This window comes from Lissotriton vulgaris, chromosome 6 (genome assembly GCF_964263255.1).
Source record: "Lissotriton vulgaris chromosome 6, aLisVul1.2, whole genome shotgun sequence".
NCBI lineage: Eukaryota > Metazoa > Chordata > Amphibia > Caudata > Salamandridae > Lissotriton > Lissotriton vulgaris.
In genome coordinates, this window is record NC_141694.1 from 1492961074 (window position 1) to 1492975449 (window position 14376).

Consider the following 14376-nt stretch of genomic DNA (forward strand, 5'->3'; position numbering starts at 1 on the left):
CTCAGCGTCTGCCTGCGCGATCGGCGCTGATGTGCCCCGCAACAATACGTCAGAGAGCCCCAGGTAAATTTGGAGCTTCTCATTAGAGAGATCATCCGATTCGGTCAACACTCTGGCCTGGGAATCCACTGGCGTAAGTCGGTTATCTTTCCCTTAACATCCAACACTACTTCCTGGAACTTTGAATTCCCCCTCGAGGGGTGTACTGACTCTGTCAAGTATTTGGGCATACACATCAATCTGGAGACCACTCAGAGTATCCGCCTTAATTACGGGCGGGCGATCAGCACCCTCGAGCCCCCAGTGGACAGATGACTGCAACTTCCACAGTCAATTGCCGGCAGAGTGGCAATTATTAAAATGGTTGTGCTCCCTAAATTTCTATATCTTTTCAATAATATTCCCATACCCCTCCCGAACAGTTTCTTTTTAATGTTACGGTCCCACCTTATCAGATTGGTTTGGGGGGCAAACATGCCTGCATGCGCTGGCAGGTGCTCACTCTAAATACGAAAGGGGAGGGTTTGGCGTTCCGGATTTCCACTTGTACTATTTGGTAGCCCAATGCAGCTATGCCTTTGCGTGGTACCATCCTGACGCCAGGATTCCCTTTCTCCGCCCAGAGGCTGATTTTGTCCTGCCCGAGCAGTTAGCCACTGTGCTACCTAAGGGCATACTCAGAGACCCTAACGATATTCAGACCCTCTCCACCACCAGCTGGGCCTGTGACGCGTCCTCGGCGCCGCTAACGCTGTATTTCGCGGCTCTCCCTATCCCCAGCGCCCGTTGGTTGCCAATCACCAGTGAAAAACTGGTGCAGCGCACGCTGCCCAAATTCGACATCTGTAAACTAGGTGATTTATACCCGAATGGCCACATCTTCCCGACAACAGAAGATGCCCGCTTCCATGATGTCACATTTATGGACAGCTTTGTTCTAGGCCAGATTCGTTCGGCGCTTCGTGGCACTGTTACTGGTTTCCCGATTGAACCAGACTCATTCGCACCGCTCTCGCTCATCATTGAAAACGAGAGTGGGGCTCACCTCATATCTAAATTATATAAGACATGCTCTGCAATGATCCCAATTAATGACGACAAGATCCCCAAACTTTGGGAGGAAGATTTGGGCCGCCCCATCACTGACGACCAGTGGGCTAGATGCTGTGAGGTCCAGAAGGAAGTGTCACTCAACAGCAGGCATAAACTACTACACTACGCAGGATATAAATCACCCCTGCCAAGACCCACAGACTGGACCCGTCCAGACCCCACACTTGCCATAAATGCGATGCCGCTCATGCGGATTTTGCACACCTCACTTGGATCTGCCCAAAACTACAGTCATACTGGGAGGGGGTACATAGCACATTGGGAGACTTGACCGAGCTGTCCCTCGTCCCCACACCTAAAGTGGCCCTACTGGGGTATGTGGTTAACTTTCCTAAAATAATCCATAGGTTTGCATCTCTCTACCTGCTGTTCGCCAAGCGCGAAATAGTTATTCACTGGGGCCATCGGTCCTCTCCCACTTTACAAGGCTGGATGAACAGTTTGGCCTATTAAAACGTCAACATCGAAATATATTCAATCACGCTTCCTAACCTGGCTCCTCCCACCCCAAAGACATCTGGGGTCCCTACAGGACCTATGTGGAAAAAGCTAGACGGGCCACTGATTCCGAACTGGAACAGGGCATTGTCCCTACAGGGTTTGGGTAATTTAACTTCATTCTTTCTGACTGATTCATTGTTTTCACTTCACGCTACCCAAAGGGTTTCTTGTTTGTATTTTGGCTTATAGTACCTGATTCTAGGCAGCTGGGTATGGGCTAACATGTGGTCTTGCTGTGGTGGGGGGGGGGGGTGCTCTTAATGTGGTGGGATGGGCCCTCTGGATTGTATTCCTTTTATGCTTTGCTAGTATGTGGACATCTCTAGTCATTACTCATGTTGGTCATTGTGATACCGTTCGATGCTCCATGACATTTATCGCAATTGTAATTTAATGACAGATACCTCTCATGACTATTTCTCTTCATTGTACTAAAATGGTAAATAAAGTTTTTAAAAAAGTAGGACCTACATTATGATTCAGCTGCCTTGTTAATCTTCTCCATTTGTCTTTCTGAGGGTGATAACTGGTGGACTTGAAATGAGTGATACCTGTATTTGTCATACGTTCTGGCCAGTATTCAGCCGTTTAATGGAGCCACCATCAGTAATGATGGTATCAGGAACGCTATGAAGTTATATATGATCATGAAATGAAAAATCAGAAATAACTCAGAAGCTTTAGGTAGTTTCTTTAATGGAATTAAGTTTCCATGTTTCAAGAAACAGTCTATGACAACGAGGATAGTGGTATATCCCTTTGAGTTTGGCAATTCTACAATGAAATCCATTGAAATACCTGAATGAAATTGTAGAGGTTGCAGTAACCCAATGTGTCTCCTGTGAGAAGCTTTAATTTGAGCACAAACAATACATTGTCTTGCATACTCCTAGGTAGTGTAACTCCGCCCTGGTCACAAAAATGATGCCTGATTAGTTGTATCATTCTTGGTTGACCTGTTTCAGGCGAGTCATAACACCACCACATTGTTTTATCTTGTAATTTCTTAGACGAGAGGTATATGGCCTCACCCCTATATAGCAAAGTCCCATTAAGTTGTCTTTGAGCTTCATGTTCCATTGAGGACCCTTCACTGATTGTTGGACTTTAGCAACCTCCCCCAATAAGAAATCCCAATCATTCTTTGATACCCTGGTTATAGTTCATATGCTCAGCGGGAGAGACACTTTCTCTTTTTCTGACTTTTAGACAAGGAATCCGCCTCACCAGGTCAATTACCAGGATGACATCTAATATTGTAGAATCCAGAAAAGATGAGAGACAATTGAGCATGGAGAAAATTAGCACATTTCATCGTTGTCAAATAGGATAGATTGTTGTGTTTGGTCCTTACAGTGATTGCAAATTAGCTCTTTCTGATTAATGCCACCAATGTGAAATGGCTTTCTTGATTGCCAGTGGTTCACTGTCATATATAGGATCATTTCTTTCTGTACTAGACAACATCTGTGATTAATAGGCTACAGAATGTAGAACTTCTGTTTTTGAGTTTCTGTGGGATAAAAAACTCCCCATTTCATAACAGGAGCATCATAAGAAGCACCAGTTTCTATAATGAATAGAAACTGGATGCCAGGATGTTATAGAATGAGAGTAGGTGTGAAAGCCTTCCTCTATGCAGAAAAGGCAATTTCTTGTTCCTTTTCCCACTGAAATATATTTCCCTTCTTAGTCAGAGCTGTAGTCAGCCTAATAATGTTGGACAAATCCTGGCTAAAGTGTTGATTGTTAAAGCCTAAAAACATTTGTATGTTTTTGGCATTAGTAAGACTTTGCCATTGCAGTGTTGTTTGTACTTTAGAGTTGCAAATTCTAAGCCCATTCTCAGATATTTGAAAGCCCTGAAACAAGAATTCTGACACCAATGAGAAATTTCCCCAACTTAGCAGACAAGGAATGACTCCATAAATAGATGACCACCTATTTGGCATGCTAACCAGGGGTGGCTTCTCCGTTATGGCGGAGGAGCGTTGCCCCACTGCTAAAATGCAGCACACAAAAGAAAAAGAAAATGACAATAAAACTATTTTATTGTCATTTTATTTTTCACTTCCAGTCGGGTAGTCTAGGGCAGGGCCATGAGGCAGCATCAGCAGCAGGAGGAAGAGAAAGTGTGCATGTCAGTTTGGCCAGCCATTTTAGGAGGGCCAAACCAACATGCGCACTTCGATATCTGCAGGCTGTTCCTTGGAGATATCCACAGTGCTCAGGGAAACAGGCTCCCAGTCCCTGCTGGAGCATGAAACCGGCCTGCTCCTCTCAATCCCATCACTTCTCTTATGCTGGGAGTAATAGCATGAGAGAAGCACTGGGATTGCGTGGTGAGTCTGGGAGCCTGTGTTCATAGGGACTGCAGTGCCGGGAGCATAGGAGCAGCCAGGCACGTCGCTGGATTAAAAGATTGCATTGGCTGGCAGTGAAAGGTTAGTCTATATAAATATAGATATATGAACAAGGTCACAGGGTGACCGAAACGTTATGGCATGAAGGAAGTGTAAAATAAATATTACAAGCAAGAAAAGTGGAGTTTGTGCTCTGTTGGAACCGCCCTAACAGTGAGACGGGGGAAGTGATTTGGGAAACTATATATATATATATATATATATATATATATATATATATATATATATATATATATATACTGTTGGGGAGAGAGGAACCCGAATGGTTTGGGAACGAGGTGTGTGTTTAAAAGACTTTTCCAACAATGCCTCCCAGTGAAGCTGTCCTGCGAGTTATGTGGCCGTGGCTAGTGATGTGGGGCACCACATGGTGTTCGGGAGCCTAATCACTGCATATAGGCTCCTGCAGCGGTATCTACAAAACTCGGAGTGGACAGGATCAGGGACTTGCGCTTTTTGCAATCAAGAGCAGGGGCGTTCCAACTGACTCCGATGGGAGTGGACTATCACATATTTAAAACAGGCCCCCAGGTGCAATGTGAACACGGAAGTGAAATGGGCACTGAAGAAAGGTGAATGCCTGAAACGCGTCTGCCTAAGCGTTTCGCTGCTGCAAATACTTGTGTTGTGCGCTGATAGAAACTGGCAATTAAAAGTCTCTTACCTCACCGAGCTTGTGTCGGCCCCTTCTGTCAAAAGGAGAAGTGGATTGGTTTCGATATATATATATATATATACAAACAAGCACTCCATTCGTCAAATTACGTACTCGAACGCTGAAGTTGCTGGTGCACGAAAGATTTATTCTGGCAGGAAACAACGCGTTTCACCGTTTCAGCGTTCGAGTACGTCATTTGACGAATGGAGCGCTTGTTTGTTTATACAGGGTGACCGGGAGCCCTACCTCGAACCGCCCGTGAGCGGGATTGGCATTTGTTTACTGGAACTGTTGCGAGTATATATATATATATATATGAGGTACGTGGCGCTCCTAGGCAGCATACAGCATTCAGCCGATCAGACAACTCAGGAACCAGCAAGACCCGTGGTTTGGTGCAAATGTTTTATTTAGTGTTTAGCCCAGCACCAGTCCGCCATGACGCGTTTCGGCTAGAGATAGCCTTGATCACATGACAACGTCACGAGGGCTGATCACCCTTTTAAAGTGCAATATGCCATCACATGGTATTAGAAACAGAAAAAATACTCTCAATGTTTCTAGTCCTCGAAACAAATAATTACGGCATGAATGCCCGTATATTATTACAAAATGTCACTCATTTAGCATCACAAATGCATGTTAATACAATATACATTATAAAGTTGTGAACAATGTAAAACGTTCACTCTTATTACAGTACAAATTAAGACATGTATATTTACAGGGCACTGGCAATAATGAACTATTAAAATTCATATAAAAGTTAAAAAGCCTATAAATAGTTATATAAATATTAAAATATAACTCAAATTGTAATTAATTAATAAACACATTTGATCAAGGTGTTATGTTTTGAAGTCCATAGATCAATTGAGTGCAATGATGCCCCAGTGGGCATGTACCCATGCCTAAGATGTAAACATTATACTTGTGCAAAATATGCTAATTGTGCAACATAAGTTGATGGCAAAAAAGTGCTACCAAGTGCGTGAAATGTTAAAATTCGAAAGAAAATTATCTATTAGTCATGGAGGGAGAAGGGGATGTCGAATATTCAAACATAATGTACAATCCACAGTTCATAGTCACACAATACTGTACAAAATGCATCAACTCAAATTATCTGACGGATTTAGGTGGCTGGCTCAATATGTCCTACTCAGATAATTTCAAAGATAAGTGTGGCAGTCCTCCCCTGTGTTAAGGCCAAGCGGTGCCTTGGTGTCTAAAAGGATTATATAGCGAGTCTCAAGCTTTCTTAAAAGGGACTCCCTATCACCGCCTCTCCTTTGGGGAGGAACACAATCTATCGCGAAATACCTAAGTAGGGATGCATCCTTTCCATGTTTGCTCTCGAAGTGCCTGGCCACTGGGTAAGTTGCATCTGCATGGGTGATCGCACGCAGATATATATATATATATATTTATATATCACAAAGTTTAATCCACTGCATGAAGACGCACTCCACAACAAGGTAATTCCACTGAATTCTTTATTTAGGCAAACCGGCTCTGGCATCCACATAGTGAGTTGCCTAACGCGTTTCGGAGCTGTCTCGCTCCTTGATCACAGGCTGTTGGTGCACCTGCGTAGAAACAAAAGACACTTGTGTTACTTCAAATGTATTGCCCTCTGGTGGGCCTTTCTAGTAAGTTCCATTGTTAGTGCAGGCTTTGACCTGTAGTGTCTTTTGTAAAATTCTCGCCCTTCAGTGGTTTCTGCGCCGTGACACACTCTTTGTAAATTCAAAATACCCTCCAGTATTGTATTGTAATTGTATTTATGTAGTGCTTACTACCCCTGACGAGGCGTCAAAATGCTTTTTCGGCGAGCAGCATGCTACTCCGGGACCCATAGAGGATTAGTGTTGAATTAGTATAGTGAAACATGCAAGTACATTTTAAGTGGTGGATAGGTTAGTCAGTTATTTGGATTTGGAATGATAGCAGAAGGATAGAGGAGGAAAAAAGGTTTGTAATTATAAAGCGCTTGCTACCCCTGATGGGGTGTTGAAGCACGCTACTCCGGAATCCCATAAAGGATTTGTGGTGAATTAGTATGGTGAAATATGAAAGTAATTTCAGTGGTGGATATTAGTCAGTTATTTGGAGTGAGAAGGATAGTGGAGGGATAAAAGGGGAGGAAAGGTTTGCATTCATATAGCACTTGTTGCCCCTGATGGATGTTGAAGCGCTTTTCTGGCGAGTAGCATGCCACTCCGGAACCTCATAAAGGATTAGTGTTGAAAATTAGTATAGTGAAATATGACATCATTTGATTAGTGGATATGTTATTCAGTTATTTGGGTAGAGAAGGGTAGGTGGCGGGATAGAAGAGGGAAAGAGGTTTGTGTTTATATAGTGCTTGCTACCCCTGATGGGGTTTTGAAAGCGCAAGTAGCACGCTACTCTGGAATCCATAAGGATTAGTGTTTAATTAGTAAGGTGAAACATGAAAGTAATTGTATTGGTGGATATGTTAGTCAGTTATTTGGATTGAGAAGGGTTGGGGAGGGGTAGAAAAGGGAAAAGGTTTGCATTTATATAGCGCTTGTAACCCTGATGGGGTGTTGAGACGCCTTATTGGCGAGTAGCAAGCTACTCTGGGACCCATAAAGGATTAGTGGTGAATTATTATAGTGGAATTTGGAATTTGAGAAGTGACCATGTCAGTCTGTTAATTTGATTGAAAAGGATAGTGGCGGGATAATATATATAATTTTTTTTATTTTATTTTTCTTTTTTTTCCCCACGCTGCCCCTGCACCTCAGATTGGCGGCAGTCGCTACTGATGCCAACAATGTTGCTGAGTGTTCTCCTAATAGATCAGAATATTGTCTTCATACATCACCAAGAAGGAATGCCAGAAGTCTCTAAAAGCTGCTGTGGCATTACATAAAGCAGATGGCATAAAGACGTATTCATGGTGCTGGTTGTTTAATCCGGTTTTCCACTCCTCTCCATCTCTGTTTCTGGCGAGACCATAAGCTCCCCGTGCTTCAAATTTTGACACCATTTTTGCAGATTTTACTTCAGCTAATAACACTGAAGTAAAATCTGCCAAACTCCTCTTAAAATTTGAACTACGGGCACTTTTGATCTCGGCAGAATCAGAGATGGAGAGCAATTACTTCTAATAAAACAAAATCTCTGCCACAGCCGGTCCCAAGCCCACTGCGAAAAGAAGGGGGTGTTTTGTGGGGCTATCTACCCCACCATGTAACAAAATCCTAGCTACAGAAACCTCAACCAAAAGACATCCTGGCCTTGGGGATAGAGGAGTCTCTTTCACGAGAGCTATTACACATTGTGGTACAATCCAGAGATCCCAGGAAGCCACAAAACCGATCCACCTGCTTTCGACCAAGACCATCACTATTGGGACATAAAAAGTGAGGAATGTGTACGAGGCAGGCAAGACAGCCAAGTGGCAGCAGAGATGAAAAAGACAACCTTGTCCTATTTGGCATCGACCAGTTGGACACAATCCGGACAGAAAACACTGGCTCCGGGAGGAATGCTGCTGTATTCTGCACACAAGGAAGAGAACGCCACACATGTTCAGGGAATAGCACTGATGCTAGTGGCAGCAGCCAACATAGCTCTGATTGTATGAGAAGCCCACGGTCCCAGAATCATCACAGCGACCTAACTAAAAGAACTCGAGTATCAGCATGAGTGTTATCCAGTGCTATGTACCTTCAAATGACTGCAAAGAAAAGGGGAAAAACTATTTTACAACAGACTCTAGTCCATCCTAGAGAAATGCCTTGAGAGAGACATAGGGGACCTCAATGCCAAGATTGAAAGTGACAACTCTGGGTTCAAAGAAGTCATAGGTCTTGGCGACATTAATGAGATTTCGTGAAAGGCTTCCAGATCTCTTTGCCCTGAACAATCTGTTGATAGGAGGTAGTGTATTCCCACACAAAAGAATATATAAGGCAACATGGATGTCACCAGACCATTTAACAGAGAATCAGATTGACCATGTCTGCATTGCCATAAAGTTCCTGAGATCCCTTCAGGATGTTTGAGTGATGAGAGGAGTGGGCGTGGCATCAGACCATCACCTTGTTGTGGCCAGGCTAAAGCTAAAGCTGAAGAAAGCAGGAATGGAACCGACAAACCAAAACCAGTGATATAACACCACACTCCTCAAAGATGCACTGAAATGGAGTGAATATCTAGCCACCCTCAGTAACACGTTTCAAGTCCTGCAAGAATGAGAGGATGACAGAGACCCAGTAGAAACAGACTCAGTTAAAGGGATGCATCTCAATCTATCACTCTGGCAGTGTGTCCAGGCGGTTTAAATGGTTACCCTCCCCAGGTTTACATGTTGCCTTTCCAGGTCCCGACCTCCCTCCTTCGATCCATGTACAGGCTTGTCAAGCATTTTATATGGAGCACTGCTCAGTCGAGGCTGGCGATATCCAAACTGAATGCCCATAAAAAGTATGCCAAGCTAGGTCTTCCCTAAGTGAAGCATTATGCTTTGGGGTTCCATCTGGCGCAGCTCGTATATATGAGGTGGGAAGTGGCCGAACTCCCCCTTTGGGTTATAATATAACAGAGGCAGGCCTATAGTCCATCTGAAAACCAACACTATATCTATTCCGTGTGTCTAAACTAGACGTCAGATGTATAACCTCAAACCCCCAAACCGGTCAGTTGAGGATACCCATCAGTCACCACTCGGAACCGCCCTTCATCATTTGGGATTCCTTCATGACCAAGATGAGATAGCTCCTCACAGATGAGGACAAAGATGGAAAAAGCCCACATCTGCTCAGACGGGTCTCAATATGGTCTTTCTACTCTTTTGCGAGAATGGTGATACAACAATGTGACTGATGTCGCAGTGCAAAAAAATGTATAAAAAGAAAAGGAAAGTGTGTTAAAACTGGATGAGGGAGTGCTGTAAAGTTTATTCTGGTGCCACTCACTCTTCCAACATTAAAAATAGTCAGTAACAGTCTTATAAAATAACTGCCTAGGTGAAATGTGAGGTCAACATGTTTCAGCAATCAAATGGACACATTTGTCCTTGCTTTCTTCAGGACCTATCTTACTGTTGCTACTGCATGAACGTGTAAACAAACATTAATAAACAAAAAATAGAATGCCGGCATCGGCTTGGATGCCGGCAGTGAAGTACCAAGGGACAGAGCGGTGCTTCACCCGTTTCTCCTGAGCCGCAGCCAGGTGGGGTGAGGTTTTATTTATTTATTTATTTATTTATTTATGCAATTTTATATAGCGCGAACTTTACCCGAAGGTGTCAGAGCGCTTTACATAGGACCCAGTTTCAAACATAAGGACTGACGGTACAAAAAGAATTTGCAAATTTTTGACTTACGTAAGAACCAGTTGAAAACAAACGGACTTAGGATTACATATTACATGCGTTATAAAAAGGTACAAACAGAAAAAAATTGCAAATGTACAAGAGATAAAGTCACACAAGGAGGAGATACAAATGGATATACTCTAGGCATATACTAGTGAAATCTCTACCTACTTAGGGAGGGGATACACATGGATATACTCTAAGAGTCACATAGGAATGGTAGAGAGCAGAGCGGACTCCTGCATAAACTAGTGATTAGAGTTATCTCTATATACATAGGGAAGGGGTAAGACTGGATATACTCTATGAGTCACATAGGAATGGAAGAGAGCACAACGGTCTACAGCATATACTAGTGATTAGAGTTATCTCTATATACATAGGGAGGGGATACACCTGGATATACTCTAAGACTCACATAGCAATGGAAGAGAGCACAACGGTCTACTGCATATACTAGTGATTAGAGTTATCTCTATATACATAGGGAGGGGATACACATGGATATACTCTAAAAGTCACATCTGCTGCATATACTAGTGATTAGAGTTATCTCTATATACATAGGGAGGGGATACACATGGATATACTCTAAAAGTCACATCTACTGCATATACTAGTGATTAGAGTTATCTCTATATACATAGGGAGGGGATAAGACTGGATATACAATCACATCACCAAGGGAGGGACAGAGAAGGGCAGGAAAGTGAGACAAACCAGAGAGGGAAGCAGATAGTAACAAGTAGGCATCAGGAGAGACAATAGAGAGGTCACTAGGACAGAGAGGGGGAGGTCAGAGATCGCTAAAAAGGCGGAGGAGAAAGGTAGAAGAAGAAGTGAGTCATAAAAAGAAAATGGCGGGGAACACAGAGGTCCAGGTCTGAAAGTCCAGGAAGAGTGCTGCAAGTCCGAGAAAGGCAGTCCACAGCAACGGTTGGGTGTTTACCCTCGTGTGTTAATTATGTCCTTGCTGCAGAGAGAGAAAATCCCTTTAGGTTTGTCCCTGAAAGCGCGTGGTCCGCTGCTCACCTCTGTCCCGATGGTGCTGTACACCCCCAGATATTCAGGATCGGCTCCGTCGGCCGTTTTCAACACTGGACGCCATTTTGGAGTCAGGCGATTGTTGCCGATCGGGGGCTATTTCGTGCCTCAGTGCGGTGTTGGGGGCAGCAATCGACTCTCCAGCTCCCAGATCGCCGCCGATGGATGGGTGGCGTCACGACCATGCTCGGTGTGATCGCGGGTCTGTGGAGCGGCGAGGCAGAGACCAGGACAGCCAAAATGGCGGGCCGTCACCGATCGCCGCTACCTGCCTCCTCGTGTGCCCTCCAGAACTCGCATCAGGGAATGGCACTATCGGAGTGCCGCAAGAGGCAAGACACGGTGTGGACGCCTAGAAATGTCAGGTGATCTTTAAGCTTGTCTTTGCATGATTTCTTTATCAATCACAGAAATCACATTCTATTTTTTTGTGGACCCGTTGTGGAAACCGGGTCATTCTGGACCTAAAGATTACGTCGACGTTTTGACCCTTCTGTGCCCTGGTGTGCGGTACCAGCACAGTTAACCAGCACTGCAGAAACACATCTATCGAGTTTCCTCATTGTTCTGCAGCATGCATTGGCTATTTGGGATTATACCTAAGGGCATTCCCTAACAGAATTTCCCTCTCTTTTCAGTGGCATTGGACTAAATCATATTGATCCTTTGTGCCATTGCACTTCAGGCATAGAAATCCCATGCCTGGCAGGGTGAGTAACGCTCCAGCCCTGTGTTAGAATTGATTCATTTCTTTTTAGCAGCTGCTCTCACACACACCTTGTTCATTCATTTCCAGACAGTGCACCTATAATCTCCGCTTCTCCGTCTTGATAAAGACCCGCCGAGACCACCAACAGGGGCACAGAAGGGTCGAAACATCGACGTAATCTTTAGGTCCAGAATGACCCGGTTTCCACAACAATGATGAAACTGTGGTTCCAAATAGAACTCTGGCCTCTTCTACAGAAATAATTTTAGATATAATATCCTGTTAATATTGTATATATTGCGCACTGAGTCACTTTTTCACTATGCACAAATGTCACTAAACAGTATTTTGTACATGACTTGTTTTCATTTGATACAAAGAAACAGCTCATAACGGAATGAAGTAATTCTGATAAAGATTGAGCACGGATTTAAAGAGTACTAGTTTTGTTTTTTCTCCTTGTGTGTGTTGAGAGTATAATAATAATTTTTCAGTATTTCATATATTGTATTTTGAAGTAATAATAGGTCTACCCGACAGAACCGCTTTTTCTTGAAATGTCTATATTACCCAGGTTCTGAGGGACACAGGGTTACCCCATTATTTGAACTACAACTGTAAGGAGAGATATCTTATCAAGAGCCCCAATAAAGGGGACCTGAGTTACTGCACAAACTACAGAGGAATACATCTTTTATCAACTCCAGGCAGTGTGCACCAGAGTCATTCTGAACAGAATGAAGTAACAAGTCAATTCTCAGTTTCGAGCTCAGTAGGCTGGCTTCCGCAGCGATAGATCCTGTACAGACCAGATTTCAATACTGTGCATCACCATTAAGAAGTTGATGGAATGGATTTCCTCAAGCTATGTCAACTTAATTGACAATGAGAAGGCATTCGACAGCGTGGACAAAGTGACGCTTAGAAAACTCCTACATTACTATGGTGTGCATCACAAGAATGATCAGGAACTCTTACGAGGGAATAATCTGCATTATACTTCATTAAGAACAACTCACAAAAGCCTTTCTGGTGAGGACCGGAATCCGCCATGTTTGTTTGCCCTCACCTTTCTCTTCCTGCTGGCCATAGACTGGATCATGAGGATCATGAAGACATCCACAGCAAAGAGAAGAAATGGGACCAAATGGACACCTTGGATGCAGCTCGATGAGCTCGGCTTTACAGACGACCTGGCCCTACTGTCCCATACCCATCAGAAGATGCAAGAGAAGCCTAAGAAGGTGGCAGCCACATCAGCACAACTTGGCCTCAACATTTACTAGGGAAAAACCAAGATCTTGAAGGCTAACACGGGCAGCAAAACTGCAGTCACTCTTGCAGTAGAAGCACTGGAAAATGTTGAGGCCTTCACCCACCTGGGCAGTATCTTAGACAAGCGGGACAGTACAGACACCGATGTCAAGGCAAGAACTGGCAAAACAATGGCTGCCTTCATTCAGCTAAAGATCTGCGCTCCAAGGACCTAACACTGCACACGAAGATCAGGCTTTTTAACAGGAACGTAAAATTGGTCCTTCTTTATGGAGCGAAAACGTGGAGGATGACAGTGACCCCCACCAACACAGTCCAGACCTTCATTAACACCTACATGAGGAAAATCTTCCAAATCTGCTGGTCAAACATCATCAGCAACAATGACCTATGGCAGCAGACTTTCCAACACCCTGCTCATGAAGAAATTATGAAAAGATGCTAGGGCTGGATAGGTTACACCCTACACAAGCCTGCATCAAACTCCACCTAGAAGGCCCAGACCTGAAACCCTCAAGGGAAAAGGAAAAGGAAAAGCGGAAGGCCAAGTAACACATGGCACTGAGGCCTAGAGGCTGCCGGCAAGGGGATTGGTTACACCTGGAGTCAAAGTGAAAGAACAGCCCAGGACTTAGGTGACTGGAGAGTCCTGTTTGATGTCCTATATCCCAGGAGGGGTAGCGGGCATAAGTAAGTAATAACAATAAGAAGAGAGGGAGACTGTACCAACTCCAAAGTGCAGTAACAGTCAACACACAGCTAACTAGGTATGACAAAAATGGAGGCCCCAGCAAGGGCATGGAATCGTATGAATCCCTTGTCTAGGTTTTTTTTATTAATATTGATGAAGCTGTTTGTCTTTTTCAGTTGTCAATGAGTAGACTATTTGTGCTGAATCATTGCTCCGGGTACAAGATCTATGGCACAATCATGTTCTCAAAGAGGAGGCTGAGTGCCTGCTTCTCTTTTAATGAAGACATCAGCAAAGTCGATATGTGCCGACAAATGATCTCTCTTTGATTCTGACCCTTCCCTTTCTGATGGCATCTGTCTTTGGAGAGTAAAACATTTCAATTTCAGCGTTTGCAACTCTTGGTGTTAGATAGCACTTCTTTAAAGAGTAGGTGTGTAAAACAAAATGCATGTAGTCTGCAATCTTTCACAGGATTACTGAGCCTCAGGCAAACGGATCCCAGTGTAGTGGGAAAGGTTGGAGACATGGAAACAAAGTTGTTTCCACATGCCCACAAAAGGTACTCATAAATAGAGGTCTGGTTTCTTCTTGTACCGCTCAGGG